The following is a 7,903-nucleotide window of genomic DNA, read 5'->3' as shown; positions in this document are numbered from 1 at the left end:
TCCAACCGTTTCTTAATATCACGTGGAGTGAATCGAATTGGCTGAAGTCTGGTATCTGTAATGCTGGGGACCACTGAAGGAGACTGATGTAGATCACCCACTCAGCACTTCTGGCTGCTGCTAATGCTTCAGCCTTATCTTTTGCACTGATGTGCTGGGCTCTTCCATCATTGAGGATGGGGATATTTGTGAAGCCTCATCTTCTAGTGAGTTGTTTAATTGACCACCACCAGCCACGACTGGGTGTGGCAGGACTGCAGAGCCGTCATGACTCTGTACCCGAGGAGTACTGATTGATGAGCTGAGGGAGGATAGTATGTGGTAAACAGCAGGAGGTTTCTTTGCCCACATTTAACCTGAAGCCATGAGACTTCATGTGGTGCAGAGTCAATATTGGGGACTCCTACAGCAACACCCTCCCGATTGTACACCACTGTGCCGCCACCTCTGCTGGGTCTAACCGGCCGGTGGGACAGGACATATCCAGGGATGGTGACGGCGGTGTCCAGGACATTGTCATACTCACAGAATCATACCTTACAGACAACATGTTGCTTAAGTAGTCTGTGAGACATCTCTCCCAATTTTGGCACTAACCCCCAGATATTAGTGACGAGGAGTTTGCAGGGTTGACAGGGCTGTTTCTGCCGTTGTCTTTTCTGGTGCCTAGGTTGATGCCAGGTGATCTGTGCAGTTTCATTTGTTTGAGACTTTGTAGCAATTGATACAACTGCGTGGCTTGCCAGGCCATTTCAGAGGGCAGTTTAGAGTCAACCACATTGCTGTGGGTCTGGAGTCACATGTACGCCAAAACAAGTGAGGGTGGCAGATTTCTTCCCCTGAAAGACATTAGTGAACGAGATGGGTTTTTCCGACAATTGGTAATGATTTCATGGTGATCAGTAGGCTCTTAATTCCACACTTCATTTCTGAATTCAAATTCCACCATCTGGGATTCAAACCCGATTGCCCAGAACATCAGCTGGGTTGCTGGATTAATAGTCTAGCGACAATACCACTCGGCCATTGCCTGATGGCTTCGTGGTATTCTAACAGGTACACCATTTCTAACAGATATACCATTTTGGATACTATTCTATTGGCTAATGCGCCTGCCCAGGTGACTGACCTTTCAGTGGGAGAACAATCTGGAAGCAGCGATCACAACTCCTTAAGTTTTAAGATAAGCTATGAATAAGGAAACGTCAGGACCCTGTGGCAAGGTATTAAATTGGGGGATGGCAAATTACATTAGTATTAAGCAGGAGCTAGGGAGTATTAATTGGGAGGAGCTATAATCAAGCAAGTCCATATTTGATATGTGGGAGTTGTTTGAAGTCCTAGTGGTCAGAGTTCAGGACCAGCATGCTCCAGTAAGGAGGAAGGACAAAGATGGCAAGGTAAGGGGACCCTTGGATAACAAGGCACGTTGTGAATTTAGTCAAAAGGAAAAAAGAAGCATTTATAAAGGTTTAGGAATCTAAAATTGGACAAGACCTGTGAGAAACATAAGGAAAGTAGGTAAGAACTCAAGCACGGAATTAGGAAAGCAGGAAGGGATCATGAAATGACCTTGGCAAACAAGGCGTTCTATATATACATTAAAAAGAGGAGAATAACTAGGGCAAAGGTAGAAGCACTTAAGGATAAAAAAGGGAACGTGTGCTTGTAGGGAGAGGATATGAGTGAGATCCTAACTGAATATTTTGCGTCAGTATTCACCGAGAAGGACAAGGAGAATAGAGAGATTAGTCTGGGACATGCTAATATGCTAGGGCATTCTGACAGCAAGGAAGAAATGGTGTTGGGTCTCTTGAAGAGCATTCAGGTGCATAAGTCCCCAGGGCCTGATGGTATTGACCCCAGGTTATTGAGAGAGGCATGCAAAGAGTTGGTGGGGTCTTGACCAAGATCTTTCTATCATCGCTAGCCAATGGAGGGGTCCCAGTGGACTAGTGAGTAGCTAATGTTGTTTCTCCGTTCAAGGAGGGAAATAGGGATAATCTAGGAAAATACAGACCAGTGAGTCTCACATCGGTGCTTGGAAAGCTACTGTAGAGAATTCTTAGGGATAGGATTTAGGGCTCATTTGGAAAAGCATAGTCTAATTAGGAACAGTCAGCATGGCTTTGTGGAGGACAGGTCATGTCTTACTAACTTGATTCAATTTTTCAAGGAGGTGACAAAGGTGATAGATGAGGGTAGAGCAGTAGATGTTATCTATATAGATTTTAGCAAGGCCTTTGACAAGAGCCCTCATGGTAGGCTCATCCAGAAGATTAAGATGCGTGGTACCCATGGTGACTTGGCCACACAGGTTTAGAATTGGCTTGCCCATAGAAGGCAGAGAATGATGGTGGAAGGCTGTTTTTCTGGCCAAAGGTCCCCAGGGATCAATACCAAGACTACTGCTGATAAATCACTTGGATGAAAATGGAGATGGGTAGGTTAGTATGTTTGCAGATGATACAAAGATTGGTGGAGTTGTGGATAGTGTAGAAGGTTGTCAAAGGATACAGTGGGATACAGATTAGTTGCAGACAGAGGCAGAGAAATGGCAGATGATGTTTAATCCAGCAAAGTGTGAGATGCTGTTCTTTGGGAGATCAAATGTTGAGAAAAAGTATACAATTAATAGCAGGATCTTGAACAGCACTGATATACAGAGGGACCTTAGGGTTCAAGTCCATAGCTCGCTGCAAGTGGCAACACAAGGAAACAGGGTGAAAAGGCAGCATATGGCATGTTTGTCTTTATTCGTCAGAGAATTGAGTAACAGAGTCAGGATGTCAAGCTGCAGTTTTATAAGGCTTCGGTTCGGCCACATTTAGAGTATGGCATTCAATTCTGGTCGCCACATTACAGGATGGGTGTGGAGGCTTTTGAGAGGGTGCAAAAGAGGTTTACCAGGATGCAGACTGGATTAGAGGGCATGAGTTATAAGGTGAGGCTAGAGAAACTCTGGTTGTTTCCTCTGGAGCAGTGGAGGCTGAGGGGAGACTATAAAATGCTGAGGGAAGTCTATAAAATTATGAGATGCATGGATAGGGTTGACAGTCAGAATCTTTGCCCCGGAGTCGAAATGTCTAATACCAGGGGGCACGCATTTAAGGTGAGTGGGGAAGGTTCAAAGGAGATGGAAGGAGCAAGTGTTTTTTTAAAAAAAAAAAAAGAGTGTGGTAGGAGTTTGGAACGTGCTGCTGGAGTGATGGTGGAGGCAGATACGAAAGGGGCATTTAAGGGACTTTTAGATAAGCACATGAATATGCAAGGTATGGAGGGATATGGACCAAGGGCAGGCAGAAGGCATTGGTTTAATTTGGCATCATGGTCAGCACAATATAGTGGGCCAAAGGGCCCGTTCCTGTGCTGTACTGTTCTAGGTTTTAAGACAAACACCCGATTTCTGGAATCAATCTAGCAAATCTCTTCTGAACAGCCTTCAATACAACCACACTCGTCCTCAAGAAAGAAGACCAAAACTGTATGTGCCACCTCACTAATGCCTTGTTCAGTTGTAGACACACTTGCCTACTTTTGTACTCGACCTACTTTTATACATGTGCTGTAGGTAAAGCGGGACTAATGGATGTACTGTATTTAAATTTCAAGTAGGCACTTGATAAAGCATATCAGAGGTTATTACAGAAAACAAAAGCTCATTGTGGAGGGGATTGTTAACAGGAAGCAGAGAGGGGTAAGTGGGACTTTTTCAGGCTGGCAGCACGTCATGAATGTATGCCACAAGGCTCAGTGCTGGAGCCTCAACTCTTTACAATTTATACAATTCATTTGCATGAAAGAACTGAAGCTGCAGTAGCTAAATTTGCTGATGACACAAAGATAAGTAGGAAAGAGAGCTGTAAAGAGGACGTAAGGAGCCTACAGAAGGGCTATCGATAGGCTACATGCGTGGGCAAAGATCTTGCAAAAACAGCAGTGTGGAAAAGTGTGAAATTGTCCATTTTAGCAGAAAGAATAAAAACAAGCACATTATCTAAATTGACAGCGCTTGCGGAGCCCTGAGATGCAGGGAGATCAGAATGGAAAATGAAGCGGGTCATATGGCTTGCTATGAATTCTGCTGACAACAAGCTTGTGTTGTTACAGATGTGCCAGACCTGTTGAGTTGGTTTTTGCTTCAGATTCCTAGCATTTGCAGTTCTTTGTTGCTATTCAAGGTAAATATATTTTTGTCCTGTATTTCAAAGGAAATGGAGTAAAACTACGTAAAGTCAAACCACTGCTGGAATACCACCAACGGTTTGGGAGCCCCTTTTTGAAGGAAAGATACTGGCATTGAAGGTTCATTCAGTTGATCCTACGTATGGAAGGATTTTCTGATGAAGAAAGTTGAGTAGATTTGGCCCTGTGCTCTCTGGAGTTCAGAATGTAAACAGACCTTATTGAAGTAGATACTCGGGAGCCTTGACATGGTAGATGCGGGGAGATCATTTCTCCTTGAGAGAGAGTCAATGTCCAGACAGCATAATCTCAGAGTAAGCGGATCACCCACCGAAGACAGCAATAAGAAGGAATTTCTTTACTGTAGAGGGCTGTCAAAGTTGGGTTATTAAATACATTCAAAGCTGAAATAAAGAGATTCCTAATCCTTACGGGAATCAAGTGTTTTGGGGAACAGGCAGGTACGTGGATTTGAGGATTACCAGATTTGCCATGACCTCTTAATGGTGGACTAGACTCAAATGGCCTACTTCTGCTCCTACATCTCAAATTTGTTAATTATAAGATCATAAGATTCAACTAATATAAATGTCTTCTTCAGGTCAATGAAAAATGTTCAGCAGTAATGAAGAATTTTGCAGGATACTAAAAACCCAGTTACACCTCACTTTATCAAGGGTTCCTACGGTGACACTAATAGTATGAGTGGACGTTCTCGTGGAGTCAATTATTTCTGGAATCCACTTATACTGGTGGTGGTACCTTAACAACACATGTTCTGGAGAAGGATGGAATTACTGTTAGCAGTTTCTGACTTCAACCATTTAATTGTGCATAAATACAGATCCAGAAGTTGTTGTTTGAGAGGAGTAACAGAAGTGAACATTGATGGATATACTGTTACAAACTCCTGGCCTAACGTGTTATCAGAATGGGAAGCATTCAACTGTCAAGAGGTATCAAGCAAGTTGGAATGGTTTTCTCTAGGGAAAAAAAAAAGCAGCTTTCAAAATTAGTAAGGGGGTCAATAGAGCAATTGAGGAAAAATATATTTCAACTTCTGGGTGAGAATTAAACAAAAAAGGTACAAGTATTAGAAAGCCTCTAACTTAGGATCTAAAATAATGCAAGAGGAATTTCTTTTTGCAATACACAAAATATCTTTTGGCTTTCAGTCCAAAATGTATGAATTCTGAGGTCACAAATTATTCGGACAAGAGAAGCAACTTGCCAACTCAGTTAATGGCAAACAACAGCTTGCAGTTCATTTCCGATTATCTATCTATCCTCCGAAATACCCGTATTCTGTAATACTTGGAAGCCATAAAAATATTTTAACTGAACAAAAACATTCTTTGAATCCATTAAGTGCATTTGCATATTTATAAAACCACCTTCAGGACAGTTTATATTACTATTGCACTGTTTAAAGCACTCATTGATATAAATAACGTGCTTCACTTCAGACAGAGCACAGGACCAGTAGAAATAATGCAGGATTCCATCAAAAACCAGATCCCCCGCCCAAAATATGGGGAGAATCTGACTTGTAGGCCACAAGTCTCTGCTTTAACAACACTTTTACAAATCACAGTGCTACATAGGAAGGTTTAATAATCCATGTGCTATAAAGAGCAAATGCATGCTCCCAACTTAGTTTTTGATTAGCTGATTGGGTGTTTAGTTGAATCTTAACTCAACACTCTCTGTCACAGTTATATATACTACCAGTTTTAAGAAAACAAAAAGATGACCATGTCATGGATTTGGCTGTCCACAACATGGTATTTTTTTACTGACCTTTTCAGAATACAAAGATACTGGAACAGTTTAATATTGACTGGCAATTCTAAACACAGATCAATTTTGAGAAACCTAACATAGAAGAACTGTTTCCTAACTCAAAATTCATACTTATTAATCAGATAATCTTTCTCACAATTTTCAATTCCAACTGCGTTTCCGACATCTACGGCATTTCCATTGCCGATGTGTCAACCCTCAAAAGTGATTAATTGGATCAATCTACCATTCCCTGATGCCAGCATCTTTATTTGCTTGGATTTTGAGCTCCCATGTCCTACTTGATTAATGGGTGGCATGAAGAGATGACAAGCATGCAACTTCCCAGCAATGATAACTGGACAACAGAAACTGAACTTTCCACCTAATAGCTCCCAAGTCTAGTCTCGAGGCTCAGAACCCTATAAACCTAAACATCAATGTATCACACAGGTATTTGCCAATAACATATACTGAGCCAAGGGTCTTCAAATTCTGCATCACTGCAAAAAAGCCAAACATTCAACTAAACTTGTATTCCGCTTTTTCTCCCTCTTTTAGTGTTTTGTTAATGGACTACAGGACAAAAAAAACCCGCTTACACAAAATCTCACTCCAAGAAAGATAGATAAAAAAGTATAATAAAGCAATTATGAAAACACATTTTTAAACCTCTTGTCAAATCAAAAGAACAAATATTTGTTAATGATATAAAATTTGCTTACCAGGAAGGTCTTGTAACTTTCCTGACAGCCTTGCACGCTTAGCTCTATGACCGAAATGCTCTGAACTTGAAGTGGAAGCACCCTAAGAGATGGTAAAAAGGCAATAACTCAGTTGCAGCGACAATTATATAAAGATCTAGCATGTCAAAATTCAGTCCATACTCTACTTCCACAAGGAGAATAGCACTCCGTACAGTGTTACATTAACCACAAGGCCTGCGTATTTGCAAACCAAAATCTCCAAACTACATTAACATTTGTGGCTGAAAGAGTTAGAAGGCATGTAAGGATGCTCTATTGTCAGTAATCTTACTTTTTTCTTGATAAAAGAATTTTGCACGATTGAGTGGGAAAACAGAAAAAGCTAAACATCACTCAACATTATGAACGAACATCACCAAAAGCCGTGATCACCATAAAGTCAGTGAATATAAAATAACAGTTCTTGCAATCCTTTTTAACTTATATGGATTTCAAATGTATAAAATAAGCAATTACGAGAGAAAGTACAGAATTAGGGAAGGTGACACGATGGGGTGAGGGAGTGAGAGAGCGAAGAGGCGAGTGAGACAGAGAGGGAGAGTGTAGTGGAGCAGGAGAGCTGGGAGGGCCAGACGGCCAGAGAGGCAGGAGCTCAGGCAGTGACAGTTGGGGGTGGGAGGTGGTGGTAGGGTTTGCGAGAGAGGGGACTGTGGGCAAGAGAGGCACGGGGGTGAACAAGACAGGGACAGTGAGAGAGGCACAGGGGTGAGAGAGGTGCCGCGAGAGAGCATGACAGCAGGAGCGCAGGCAAGTGGGGAGGAGGTTGGACTCCTGCCTTGCCTTTGAACAAACCTAGCCACCAAGCCAAATTTGGTCACTGTCAACAGGTGGCCTACACAATAATTCATGTTCCATGTAAGGCAGTGGTATTTCAGTGACAACTCAGCTCCATCTATAGTTGTAATGGAACTTTACTAAGTCCTAGACAATAGATTTCCATGTCTGCATGTGCCTCGATGATCCAAACTGAACAGGACGTAGTATTGTCAGGTGATTACAGCAGCCATGTTTTTAATTTCTTACCCAGTTGTAGACAGGTTAACTCTTTTTTTCTATAAAGGTTTATCAAAAAATTAGAAAACTCTAATTCTTGTTGAAACTTGCAAAACCAGATGTCTAACTATCAAACTACAGTTTGTAGAGACTTCATGAGGGTCCACAAAATAAAC

This window comes from Rhincodon typus, chromosome 9 (assembly GCF_021869965.1).
Source record: "Rhincodon typus isolate 14 chromosome 9, sRhiTyp1.1, whole genome shotgun sequence".
In the NCBI taxonomy this organism is placed as follows: Eukaryota; Metazoa; Chordata; class Chondrichthyes; order Orectolobiformes; family Rhincodontidae; genus Rhincodon; species Rhincodon typus.
The sequence above is the reverse complement of the archived record's forward strand: the minus strand, read 5'-3'. Positions refer to the sequence as shown.